At 31.8% G+C, this 14,973-nt stretch overlaps 1 protein-coding gene across 1 annotated transcript in view; it reads left to right on the top strand.

Moving 5' to 3' along the window:
- Nucleotides 1-10,324: 10,324 nt before the first annotated feature.
- The window catches only part of LOC134715192 (COMM domain-containing protein 10-like), a 168,804-nt gene continuing 164,155 nt past the window's right edge, over nt 10,325-14,973 (top strand). The window contains exon 1 of the mRNA XM_063577214.1: nt 10,325-10,334. The gene's annotated coding sequence lies outside the window, so the exon portion shown is untranslated. The remainder of the gene's footprint in view (nt 10,335-14,973) is intronic.

Raw genomic sequence — 14,973 nt, 5'->3', positions numbered from 1 at the left:
GCATTAACCTAAATACACCTTTCATACTACCCACTGATAGTCCAACTCACAACCAGGCTAAGATATAGTATTGCACTGCTTAGGTATACAAATGTATGCTTATAAATCAGAAAGCAAACTTATTTTTTATTAGTTTTAATTAAAAATCATGCGAAACCGTTAACATAAGCGCATGTTTGTGTGCTTTAATTCAATCTTTTTGTTCGTGACATTGGTATGATTTATAATCATAAATTTTCGTAAATTTAACGGACGTCATCACGAGTTGGTTGACCGTTATGATTCACAGATGATATCGGATATGTTCCTTACGTCGTAACTACAATCACCTTCCTTTTCATAAATGGGACCTACCGAATTAGACTATTTACCGGATTTTTTATTTCATAAGCAACACGACGGGTCCCACATGTGGAGTAGAATCTGCTTACTCTTCCGGAGCACTTGAGATCACTCCTAGTTTTTGGTGGGGTCCGTGTTGTTCATTCTTTAGTTTTCGATGTTTTGTCATGAGTACTATTGTTTGTCTGTGTGTCCCTTTAATTTTTAACCATGCCGTTGTCGGTTTATTTTTGATTTAAAAGTTTGACTGTCCCTCTGGTATCTTTCGTCCTTCTTTTATATAGATACACGTATCTTGTCTTAGGGATGGATAAATCCTACTTTGTAAGGGACCACTCTAATTCAAACAAAAAAATCTCTGAACTTATATTATCAAGATGCTTGATTTCTTGATTGACAACATATTTGTTACGTTCGGAGGACATGTTTTTAAACAGACTGTCGGCATTTCAATGGAAACACACTGTGCCTCTTTACTTGCCGACTTGTTTCTTTGATATTATGAGGCTGAATTCATGCAGGAACTTCTTAGGAAGAAAGCTATATCATTTAACTCTACTTTCCGGTATATAGATGATGGGTGCCACATATGGAGCAGGATCTGCTAACCCTTCCGGAGCACCTTAAATCACCCCTAGTTTTGGTGGAGTTCGTGTTGTTTATTCTTTAGTTTTCTATGTTGTATCATGTGTACAATCGTTTGTCTGTTTGTCTTTTTCACTTTAAGCCATAGCGTTGTCAGTTTGTTTTAGATTTATGAGTTTGACTGTCCCTTTTGTATCTTTCGTCCCTCTTTTATACATTTATCCAATGCACTGTTCTCATAACAGTTTATTGTTCATATCAATATTGTTTATCTCTACAACAAAATTTACCTTGGAATAACTTTTTTCACACCTCGGTCGATGCCACTGCTGGGGGACTTTTCGTCCCCGAGGGTTTCAACAGCGAAGTAGTCAACACTTCGGTGTTGACATGAATATCAATTAATTGACGAAACGCGCGTCTGGCGTATTAAATTATAATCATGGTTCCTTTGATAACAATTATGTAAGACTTAGTGCTTTCCTGTTATCTACTTTTGAGGCTTTAGGGTTGATTGTAATGTCTAAACAATAAATTTATAAAAAGTTATGTAATGAATGATTTGTGTCTGATCAAGATCTGATGACCTTCGAAAACAAATATATAAATGTTAGTACTGTACCTTCTACGTACTCCGCTGCTGCTTTTATCATTACTTCAAACTTGCGGCCTCTCAGTCGTTCTGATATATCTAATACCAATGTTACATAACGTCCAGTCGTACGCCTAACTGTACCCGATCGAAGTCGGTATTGAGCTGAAGTAGTGAAAATTATGTTTGAACTCATTTAGTCAAAGAAAAGTTTATCAAATACAAATCATGTATCGCCCGCAACAAAGATGAATACACATATTAACAAAAAAATTACGATACAATTGTCTGTTTGGTGAATTATTCATTTAAATAGTATTTGTAATGATCATTGAAATAAATGTTTATTTCTTACTCACCATGCTCACACACTTGTTTATAATGCTGCAGCCAATCATTTATGGTCTTTGGTTGACCAGTAATATCCAATCCTATTAAAAATGGGAAAATAACGATTTCCAATGATACATGATTTCATTGTGTCAGTATCCTTAATTGTAACACTAAGCGCTTACTGCAGATACCAGGGTATCCTTTTTGTGTATGACAGACACGCCTTTCGTCCACAAAAGATTCATATATCGAATAAACAATTGAAAAGGCTAAACCAAGAACTATATGCTGAAGAGCATTGAGGACCAGAAATTCCGAAAGGTGTTGCCAAATACGGCAAAGTTGAAAGTTGTTTGTTTGTTTAATTTTTCTCCTATAAACATGCCTCATACAACAAAATTAAATAATTTACCAGATACTGACTTAAACAAGCCTAATTTTAAAGCTTTATTCCTCGATACATACTTTATCTTCATTGGAACACAGAAACGCAGAAAATAATAGTCAAGAAAAAAATATTGAATATCGAAGTAAAGATTACTTGTATGTGTTTATTTGATTGAAATCAAAGATAAAAGTATTATCATTTTTGTGTATGACAGACACGCGTTTTGTTCACAAAAGACTCATAAATCGAATAAAAAATTGACAAAGCTTAACCCAGAACGAAGTCAAAGAGCATTGAGGACCAGAAATTCTGAAAGTTTTTGTCAAATACTACAAAGTTAATAGAAGACAATTATTTTCATATCATGCTAAAAGGTCAATATCACTATATTCATACGATTTAGCGTTTTTGCATTGGCAGGATTTATCATAGCAGACATTTATATATTGATCAATGTTTCCTTAAAGACAGTCAAAATTCCTAAAGGCAAATTTGACCCTGAGGGATAGTTTTGAATATTCGCGTTAATTGCATTTTGAGTTTTGTTTCTATTCTATTCAACTAAATTTCTTTTTTTATTTTGAGACAATAATGAAGACAAATCCGATTTACTTGAACAGCAACGCAGATGAGTATTTGCAGTTTTATAGAAAATACAGGAAGACCATAAACTCAATAGGAAAGCCACCATATAATACATAAAAAAAAGTTTATATACATACCCATATTAGAACTAGTGTCAGTATCAACATCAGAATATCCTGTATTCCGCCGTTTTCTGTTGCCAGCAGGCCTGTAAATCGATATTGAATATTTAAAACAGATGAATAAACGCAAAGACCACACAAGTTGGCCCTAAGTCGATCTATGTCGACCTTTTGGCTTTTTTTTTTTTTTTTTTTTTTTTTTTTTAACTTTTTGGGATTCGAGCGTCACTGATGAGTCTTTTTGTAGACGAAACGCGCGTCTGGCGTATGTTCAAAATTTAGTCCTGGTATCTATGATGAGTTTATTATCTTAATTTGTTACTCTTTGTAAAAAAACGTCAAAATCACACAATTATTGTATTTGCTACAATTAGAGACGTTTCTGTAGGCTCTTTTTGATATGACTGAATATTATCTGACTGAAACAAAATGTTAAAGAAACTTTCTAAAAAAAAACCAACCCAGACTTGCAGCCATACTGCATTTGATAGAAAAAGAAGCTTCAGAGAATATGATGAAATAAGATTTTTTGACATTTTATCAGAACCTATGATGGAGCTTCAGACAACTAATCTGTCCCAGATAGGAAATCAATACAAGAGTTTTAAAACTAATTTTGGTCGTATTGCCCCAAATGAAAATACACGGAAGAATCAGCGCTAAATCAATGACATGCTTAAGGAAAGTTTTGAAGTGAACTTTTAACCCTACTGAAGATAATTGGCTTTCTTCAAATTTTTATCTCCTTTGTTTATATTTCCATGATTTAATGACTTTTTAGTTTTACATTCTCGCATTTTCCCGTCGGATGGTTGAACACTTATGTGAGACAATATCTGAAAAAGTCTATTTTTTTGCAATAAGAAATTTAAAAAAAAGTCTTTAGACCCGGTATTATAATAGCACAAATCGAAGAACACACATTGGGGATCTAGGAACTGTAGTCTGTAATTCAAACAATTGATAAGTGTGGTATCAATTGCAATTTCAAAAATGGTACAAAATAATTCTAGTTCTTTCCTGTTTCCAAAATGAATCAATTTTAAAAGTTTCTAATGAGAATAAAGAATAAGTTTAAGACACTATTTGTGGTTTACTAGTATATTCTGCAATAGTTAGGTAAATGCCAATTATTGATTTTAGCATTTGTAATACAAATGGTTTAGAAATATAAGATATGTCAGTAACATGGAAGAAACTTAAGTAAGAGGACAACGGTAACAGACCAAAGTTGGTAACAGAAAGAATTTTGTTCTAAAAATGGTTTATTTTATAGATTTAGGAAACATACATCATTTCAGATTGGTCACAATTGGAAGATAACAGCAAACAATGTCATTTATCCTTTGTAACTGTATTTACCAGATGAAAAATCTGCCTAGGTAATGACAAATTCTAAAATAAATTTCTTTCTGTTACTATCTACTATACTAGAATTGCACAATGTTCTCTGCTTTTATCAAAAGCAAAAAACCTTTTTTTTTATTCAATATACTGTATATTACTTTGAAATTTATTTAATATAGTAGTAATAACTTATATTAAAGAAATGGTTGACATATGGTAGATTAACCGTTTGATGAATCAGTGAAATTGTCTTTAACATCCTTCCTGTTACTGATTGTGGTTATTCTGCTACTTTTTATCAGGTAACATGACAGAACGTAACAAAAAAGAATTACACAGTACCATTTGTTCTTTTAGTCGTATTGTGTAGAACTTTACTTTCATCTACATATCAATTTGATAAGACACTATAAAAACACATGTACTGTTATAGTGCTGATTATGAAATATTCTCAGAAGGTACTAAAAAAGGTTGTAACAGTAGAGAACAACAAAATTATTTTTCTCAAAATTCTGATCTTTGGGGAGGTTATTTTTTTAAAACTGCCTGCTATTCATTCACCTAAACAAATGGATTCATTAATTCAGGAAATGATGCTCTTCACATTACGTTACAAAAAAAAGTTTTTGGTCTTTCAAATGTGTCAACAGGTGGACAAAACCCAGGGCGGAAAGTACCCCTGGGTACAACATTCAAAAGAACCTTAAAAATGCAAAATTAAAAAAAAGAAAAAAATAATTTCATATTTTAACAAGTACTCAGAGCATTTAAAGCATAACAATTGAAAATAAAACCTAAAGACAACATGTGTACATATATGATATCTTTCAATGACAAGGTAAATCAATTTGGCTTCGAATATCCTAACTTCAAAATAAAAATCAACTAATAATTACAGATGTGCAGTAATATGGCGTCAATTACGCTATTATGTTTTGAACATTTAGAAAATGAATAGGCATTGTTTAAAAAAAATATATGTGGAATTTCTAATATTGATATTCCGATTGAGTTTGCCATCTTTCCAATTTATATGCAATGTCTTATAAAACAAAAAAGTCTTTGAAATTCATATTTACCTTCTGTGTGGGTGGAATTGTAAACTTGCATCTGTTGAATATTGTTGTTGTATATTAGGCTTATTTGTCACCGTTTTCTTGACGTCAGATACTGGAGAACAGCTAGTATCTTCAAAGCCTTTACTATAAAAACTTAAACGGTTGTCATAGTGCCATTCTGTTGACAAACTTTTGAAACCCAAATCGTTTCTACGTATTTTAACATTACATTTTGACATAGTTTGTATATGGTCAGTTTCATGTTTGTCGGCTACTTTTCCACAATTCAAATCAAGTTTATCAATTTGACAGTTGGCATCCGGTTTATCGGATACCGATTTATATTGAAAGCTGTTATTTTCAGATGGAGTATCGACGTCTAAGTTATCATTATCATATTGACCACAATCTTCAGGACGAACATATGCAATGCTTTCGTCAGTGGGTTTTGTTTCAAATTGTGTGTATTTTTCTTCATTATTTAAAGAACAGGATGTTACTATTTCGGGTGATGAAATGCGTTTATCAATTGGGACACAATCTGTGTTACCACTAAATGATGAAGAAACTGAAACATTTTCAAGTCTATCTTTTGCATCTTCCGATTTCGTGCCTTTATCAATATTATTTTTAATATAGCTATCTTTAATATGTTCTACTGTTTCGGTAATAATATCCACATCTTCAGATAAAGTCAATAGCAATTCTTTGATTTCCTTTAGTTTTGTAGACTTCAGTTCACAGTGTGTCGCCAATGAATCCACACCCTTTGCAACATCTATATAAAGAGAAAAAAAATGTATTCAATCAATTTATATTTTTACAATAAGTCTTTTCACCAGGTTAAGTACTGTGACCTTGAAAGCATTCTATAAGTCTGTAATACCTGTTTAATTTGTAATTAACTTTATGAAAGTTTGTGTTATCTATCATGTCTATTGAACTGTTATATAGATTAAAGTGTAAAACACTTCAGTCACTGGTGATTGTGAAAAGATCCAAATTTTAACCTCTTAATCAAATAGTTCAATCATATACATTATCATAAACACTGTGTTTACTTTTTTTATTTGTGACGATGGTATAGTGCAAGGTAAAAGTAAGCATTTATACGGCATTGTTCGATCGACAACCGTAGTTGCTGTGTTTTTTTGTGACATAAATAAGTCCGTTAGTTTTCTCGTTTGAATTGTTTTACATTGTCATTGCGAGAGCTGGTATAGCTGGCTATACGGTATGGGCTTTGCTAATTGTTGGTGGCCGTACGGTGACCTTTAGTTGTTAATTTTTTTGTCAATTGGTCTCTTGTGGATAGTTGTTTAATTTGCAATCATACCATCTTTTTTTTTTTTTTTTTTTCTTTTATATAAATCATAGATATTGGACGTCACACTTAACTCAGAATCATATAAATAGACCGACATATAAAAAAAAACCAATTACAATTGATAAGAGCCCCTTGACATAGAACCAGCGCTAAAATGCAGCTGGATTTAAAAGTACAAAATAAATATATTGAATCAACTGACTATACATAATTAAAATTGAGAATGGAAATGGGGAATGTGTCAATACATAATTACTTACTTTCAAATTGCTTTTCCATTTCCTCTCTATCTTTTTTGCAGCTGCAAATAAGTAAAAAAATAATTGTAATTGTCCTTGGAATCAGGTAAGCAAGACAATTTATCTTATTTGTTTTCTTTTTCTGTTTTGAGATAGATTGCCAATTAAAGTGTTTTATCTTACCTCCTATACATTTCTAGGAATATAATTGGTTTAAAGTTACTGCGCAGTGCCATCAATAAATTCGTATAAAAACAGTTAACACTTTGAAAAAAGTAACGCTTAGTAGTCAGACAGCCATTTTACAAAACACAACACAGCTAGCAAGAGAGAAAACTTTACTTCTCCTGAGAAGAGTTGAATCATTGGTAATCATACCACATCTTCTATTTCATAGTAGTTGAAAAAGCGTCCGAAGCGCTTTTATGGATTTCCCTTCATCATGAATGGTCAAAGCTGACTATTGCGAAGACAAGTATTATAAGAACCGAAACAATTAAAGAGCTATATGATCAAAAATTGACAACAAAATAACAAAATCCATCCAGGTTTACTTTGCCTTAAGGAGTTGAAACTTAAGTGAAAAAATCATCGATGTATGATAAAACAATTAATGTGCCTGTTTTTTTTTTAAACTTCTCGTCCTTTTTCTCAAAAAGTACCAATACCTAAGACAAATATTCAATAGAACGTTAGGGCTTGTGGTACAATACTCCCTTTCAAAAATTATTTAACTTGATGTTAAAGGCCGATAAGTAGGAGCTGATTCTGATACGGAAGTAACTGCTGTTGTCAAAATCAAATTAAATGTATATAAAAGAGCGGAAAATAACATCACCTAGAAGTTAAATAAAATGATCTAGAATTCTTGATCTCTTTTGAAAACTCGCTGAAATATTTACCTCCAGTATTGTAAAACATAAACAATTATAAAACTACAATTCCATAAGGGTATGTTTAAATCCATGTCAGAACCGAACTACTTACTTCTGAACTGATGAACCTATCAGGGACTGAGCCACTGCTATACATAAAAACAACATACTGTAAAAGTCATGCATCTGACGAGCTTTCTGGGATTTACATGTAACCTTATCTGAACGCTTCAGTTCGTATATTTTAAGAAAAAAGATGTATAAATGTCAAAACATTTGAAGAATAAAGTGTATCACCAAAACTAGACCTTACATTTAAAGCCTTTATATATCTTGGGTCTGTTCAACTTTCTCTCATGGCTTTAAGGCAACTTAAAACATTTATTGTCTTGTAACTATGACTTTATATTTGGGGCCAAATATGGCCCTTACCGTTTGCCTGAAGGAATTGAAACATGAGTTGTATGAACACTTTTACAGAATAACTCCGAATTTAATATTTATAGGCTGTTGCAAGTTTAAGTATGCTATCTCCCTATTGATCGCCTTGAATTATAAACTATATTGTGAATTTATGAATGCCTTTCCTTACTTATTCGTTTGATTTTCTTGTCTAAAGTCTTCTTGCTTCTGTAACATAATTTTAATTTCCTCGCTTAATTCTTTGATCTGCAAGATAATGTTTAAATTTAACTCTGCACTCAAAATAATTAAAAATGCATATTTCATTGAATAGTTCAGGATAAATAAAGGCAACAGTATAGGTAGTATACCATTGTTTAAAAATTCCTTAATCGATAAAGCAGTTAATCAGATGAACTGAAATCGTGCATGCATTTCGCAATGTTTCACGAAAGTTTCACGGACATAATCACGAGTAGCATTGTTATTGTTCGTTATGAATGTAATTTCTGTGTTACAGATCATGACGGATATGTTCCATTTGTCGTAACCACATTCTTGTCTTCCCGAATGTAACATATTTAAGTCGGATCATCCAAGGATTTGTTCTTACACGAGCAATGTGACGGGTGTTACATATGAAGCAGAAATTGCATAACCGTACGGAGCACCATATACTTTTATGTACTGTTTTTCTTCCGTTGGTGCGCTTTTCTTTTTGTCCTTGCTTTTTAAGTTATTTTTGACTTTTGAGTTTGAATGTAACTTTGGTAATTTTGACTCATTGATTTTCGGACAAACTTATGACACATGATTGACAAAAATATTCTGAAGCAAATAAGTATAAATGATTTAACTTCTGTCGCTGAATTTGAATAATTGTGACATATCAACAAGATATAAATGTATGCGTGCATTGTCAATTTGATGACGGGTATTTCAATAAACACATTCTTTTTACAAATATCTGAAACTATAGATGTCATTACCGATCCCCATGTACATTTATAAGTACTATAAAAGACAATAAACAATTGACAATCAAATCATATCTTCCTACAATTATACCAACCCAATATGACAGACCAGAGCAAACATTGTCAAACACAACTGAATAAATCATTGTGTACAGTTATGTATTTATCACGCTAAAATTTTCAAAATCATGTGCTACATATTTGTTTTTTCGTTAATTTTTTTTATACAATAAGGCCTTAGTTTTCTCGTTTGAATTGTTTTACATTGTCATATCGGAGCCTTTTATAGCTGAAAATGTGGTATGGGCTTTGCTCATTGTTGAAGTAGTTATCAAAGGTACCAGGATTATAATTTAGTACGCCAGACGCGCGTTTCGTCTACATAAGACTCATCAGTGACGCTCATATCAAAATATTTATAAAGCCAAACAATTACAAAGTTGAAGAGCATTCAGGATCCAAAATTCCAAAAAGGTGTGCCTAATACGGCTAAGGAAATCTATTCCTGGAATAAGAAAATCCTTAGTTTTTTGAAAAATTAAAACTTTTGTTAACGGGAAATTTATAAAATATGACCACATTATTGATATTGAAGGCCATACGGTGACCTATAGTTGTTAATGTATGTGTCATGTTGGTCTCTTGTTGGCAGTTGTCTCATTGGCAATCATACCAGTTCTTCTTTTTTATATTAATAACCGTAGGAAATTATCACAGAACTTTTTCACGATATCGAAATATGTTCTTAGTCTCTATTTATGCGCTTTATCTCCAAGAGACCAACAGCCGTAGAATTATACTAATCATTTGAAAAAAGTAAACAAAGATGTTGTTCTAGTTAAAATATATTTTGGGTAAGCCCTGCATATTGTTTTATTTCTTAAAAAAAATATTTGAATCAAAAGGTCATATTAAGTTAAAATTATCAATTTCCAACAGTTAGTATGAAGTGATCTTTAGTGTCAAATATGCACAAATTAAATCATGATACACTGAAAGATAAAACTATGACAAAAAATTATTTTTAACTGTTAATAAAATATCAAAATTACTGCAAGCCTTATAGAATCGCTTACCTTCGACATTATCCTATATTTTATTTCGTCCTTCATAGTAGGATAGCACACTATTTTTTTATAAAGATGTTTATTAATAGAATGTTTCAATTGCTTAAATTTTTTGTCTAGTTTTGGTTCCGTATTCATAAGGTTCCTATGTCCTTCCTTAAAAATAAGGTAATTTTTCACCGTTTACATATGTGTGTTTTTTGTTTAATTTAAATATCGATAACTGACAAGCAATTGACGGAAGTATAATGTTACATAGATGTATTATTTCCTGCATTTGCAAATTAATAATGGGATTTAAATCTTCTTGGAATATACACAACATTCACATATGACAAATATTTTTTTGATTTATCAAATGATGTTATCTTATATTCTGTTTTCTTTATGCGTATTATTACACAAATAAGGCAACATTTACATTGAAATTACTTCTTACTTCTAACTTTACAATTATGTATTAATCTACTTGTAATGGAATGGTATCAGCAAATTTTTAGTTTGAAAATTAATCATATTTGTAGATAGGAAACTCCTCAATACCGATACTAGATTTCTATTTGAAATGAATAAAATTAAGAAAAAGGATTTCTTTGCATCTGATTAAAAGTGTCAATGTTTTCTGAAAGGAGATAAATTGTGATTTACAACTTTTTCATCATGTCTCCGAATTCAACACTCTGACTGATAAAAGATCCACTTCATGAATTTAGTTTGTCGTTTAAACTGTGAAGAGTATGGCTCCTGTTTGAGATCCGAAAGTGCTAAGACACAAAAAGTTAACATCCTCATTGATATGGAATATCCTATCATTATGAGAACGCAGTAGTATACGTTCGTAGCTGATTCTATATTTTGACTATTTTAATTCATTTTGTCTTTTGTTCACGCAACGTTGTGAATATAACGTAATTTGATGAGACTGTCGAACAAGTGAAAGATTTAGCGCTATAAAAGCAGATTCAATCCACCATTTTCTACATTTGCAAATGCCTGGAACAAGTCAAGAATATGACAGTTGTTGTCCATTCGTTTTTTTATGTGTTTTATCATTTGATTTTGCCATGTGATTAGGGACTTTCCGATAGAATTTTCCTCGTAGTTCAATATTTTTGTGAATTTTTCTTTCTTTCACACATCCCCGACAGTTAGATGCCTCCTATAATATTCGGGTAAACTCAGCCAATTTTAATTAGTCGTACTACAATCGTGACTTTAGTGCCAGATTCTGCTGTATCGGATTAAATTGTAGTATCCTGTTTTTTCTAGGCAGTGTTTATAGCTAGTGAGACGGTAATGATCTGGAGAAATTTGCATTACGGTATGTTTTTGATTGAACCATTTCAAATACGAAATTGGTAATTATACCCACGTAGGAGTCTCTAAAATATCAGAACACGAGTCCAGACAAACCCGTTTGCAGTGCGGCACAGCAGACTGTAATAGGAGTACATTCTATCAATATACTATAAACATCCCGAATATGGCGACTGTTTATCAACAGACATCTCCACTCAGCGTCTGTTCAATATTTTTTTCAGAATCGGAGTACTGCTGTTCGCACACATTCTTCGTTTTTGTTTACTATGGGAAAGATACAATTCGGATAATAATCGGGGGGAAAGAGGGGGGGGGGGGTAATCTGGACAAATTCAGATGAAACGGCTGAATTTGGACGCTTCCTGTACAATATCTGATTGATGTCCTTATAAAATGTTTTTACACATATTGATTTTAAGATTTAATTTCTAGCAACGATAAACAGGAATCATGGTCAGACTTTTGATTTTTTTTTCGAGAATGTTATTATCAAGGCGAAAGGAAAAAGTTAATGTGTGTCACTGGCCCCAAATAAAAAAATTCTTAGGCATTTTTATATTTTAAATGCTCATATGTATATCTTCTTACTTTAATGAATACAGAGATAATTAAACATAGATTTGAAACTGTTGAAATCATTCTCTTGAAAAGCAACTTCAACATCTTTCTTAGTTGTTGCCCAATAAATGGATAAGATTACTGAAAATAGACTTGATTCGATGATGATCCAGTATATTATTCATACATCAGGCTGTCATTGCATTTGTTAGTCAATCTAATAGATACGATAAAATAAAAAGAAAATCACAAAAATACTGAACTAAAAAAAAAAAAAAAATTAGAGATAATAGATATTTTGGTAAATGATCTGACCAAAACGACTATGATGAATACACCATTGTATACACATTTAAAAGGCCATTATAGTATTTCCGTCAAATGTAATGTAAAGCGTACTATTGTTACAGTGTAAGGTATAATTATTCAAATATAAATTTTATAACAGGTTTTCCGTAAAAACTTGTACCATATTAATTTACAAAATTATGTGTGTGGTTTGTTTTATTTAGAATCTTTGCTTACATTCTGTGAACATGTCATGCACTTTTTGTTAAATGCATTTTGTAATCGTTCCTTTTCATCACTCTGTTGGAGCAATTTCTGTGTAATCAGTAACCTCCTGTATATATTAAGTCCAGATAGTGTGAACATGCACGATCATAACGTATCAGTTGAAATATGTAACCACCATACGACGGAGCAGAGGGTATGTTACTGTAGAGAAAGGGAAAATTGAAAATTGGGGAATTGTAATACTCCCGTTTGTCATCGATCATAGTGTGACATCATCCATCAATATCAATACTGAGGAAGATACCAAAATATGAAGCAGTCCTTCTAATATCAATGGTATTCTCAATTTCAAAATGTCCAAAAAACGGCCTTTGTTTCGTCTTCAGATTACTTCTTTGACTTTAGCATAACTGTACCGTATAACTTTCAAACACATAGCATTCCTGTGACTACTTGCAAGAATAAGATCAATAACGGGTAGCCTCATTCTGCAAATTCAGTTCAAATAGAGTGGCAGTGATTTCATGTCAGATAAAGTCAATAGTAGTATACCGCTGTCCGAAAGTCAAGAATCGATTGAGAGAAAACAAATCCGGGTAACAAAATAAAATTAAGGTAAACACATGAAATATAAGAGTAAAACAACGAAACAACAGAAACAGTGAAGTTAAAAAAACAACAACCAAAAAACGACAATGCAACACACAGAAACGAACTATAAGATAACAACTGCCATTTTATATACCTTATCCCGGAAGTTTGATAGTACAAAAAAAGGTACTTCTGATCTGAACAAAATGGCAAACGTGCTCTCCCATTATAATCTTGTGTACTTCTTTATTTATTATAAAAATTATCTTTCAAAAAGGGTTCTATAGAGATCTCAAGTCCACCAGCTTCCATATGATACCAAAACTACCTAAATATTCTACCCATTGACAAAGACACAGCCATGTGTAGGAACTATCTTGTTAAAATATGTGCTTCTTTCTTAATGATCTTTCAGATCATCACTGAAAAAGTGGTTCTAGATCTATACATTGTTTCATTTCCTTATGCAGTCGTAACAACTGCAAAACTTGTGGTTTACTCATTTTATCGACTATCGAATAAGATAAAAACATTTACGACAATTCCACGATGGGGACACAGATAAATGATTATTCATAAGCATTAGTTATTTAAACATCATAATTGCAAATTTGATCTGACATACTAATTAACTTTTTAATGAGAGTCCACAAGTATTTCATGCATAAAAAAAAGCGAACATACAAAGTGTTTTAGTACAGTTGAATACTCGTTTACTAAGTGAATTAATTTTTACCATTAAACTCCGACTTTGCCTTTTACAATAATTCGATTAGTGCACGGCGGTATTTCCGCGGAACCGACTATAATTTCTAAACGGTTCTGGTATTCTAAAAACTCTTCAAATCATAAACTATTGATCAGGTTTTTTTTTTATGTATTATTAAATTGAGGTTTCAAGCATCACTAAAGACACACAATCAAGAAAAATAGTGTCCAGTGACAAATATGTTATGCATTATTTGAACGACATCATGCCGTTAACAATACATGCTGTTTAAAGGTTTTGTTATCATGTCGGAAATTTAGGAAGGAGCCTCAAAATTAGGCTCCTTCCTAGATTCCCGACATGATAACAAAACCTTTGAACAGTATGTATTGTTAACGGCATGATGTCGTTCAAATAAAGATTAAGAAATGCTTTGCAGTTCAGTGACGTCAGGTTGACACGTTTTGGGAAATTGGACCCGTTTTTAAGTGTTCAATATATGATATTTTTTATATGAATGATTAGTGCATCAGAAACCTCTGAATACTGCTTTGTATAAACATATATGTTTATTGACTGCATATGTTTAATATTGTAATATATTGTACTTAAAGTACATGATACAACTTGTACTTCCAAACACGCGAAAAGTTTAACTAGCTTTTAACCCAGCAATACACACGTAATAACAACAAAGTAGTAGCTTACATGTTACTTTTAAAACATGTATGTCATCATATTAACTGTATTTGTTACCTTAACTATTGTGTCTGTGTTTATATTGTATGTTTCTCTGTAAACTTGTATCTAGTTTTGAGAGAATAAAGTATCTATCTATCAAAAAAAAAAAAAAAAAAAAAAAAAAAAGTAGGTCCGCTAAGGGCCAATTTTTGCCCCAAATTTCAGATTAATCCGATGAAAGACATTTTTTAAACACTGAAGTGTTACTTCAGTCGATTCAATTTTTTTTATGGGAAAGATTTGAACTGATTTAGTCATTTCAGACGCTCAAAGTCAAGCTGAAATACGACAAATCTTT

This window comes from Mytilus trossulus, chromosome 4 (genome assembly GCF_036588685.1).
Source record: "Mytilus trossulus isolate FHL-02 chromosome 4, PNRI_Mtr1.1.1.hap1, whole genome shotgun sequence".
NCBI lineage: Eukaryota > Metazoa > Mollusca > Bivalvia > Mytilida > Mytilidae > Mytilus > Mytilus trossulus.
This window is presented reverse-complemented; position numbering and strand designations above follow the sequence as displayed.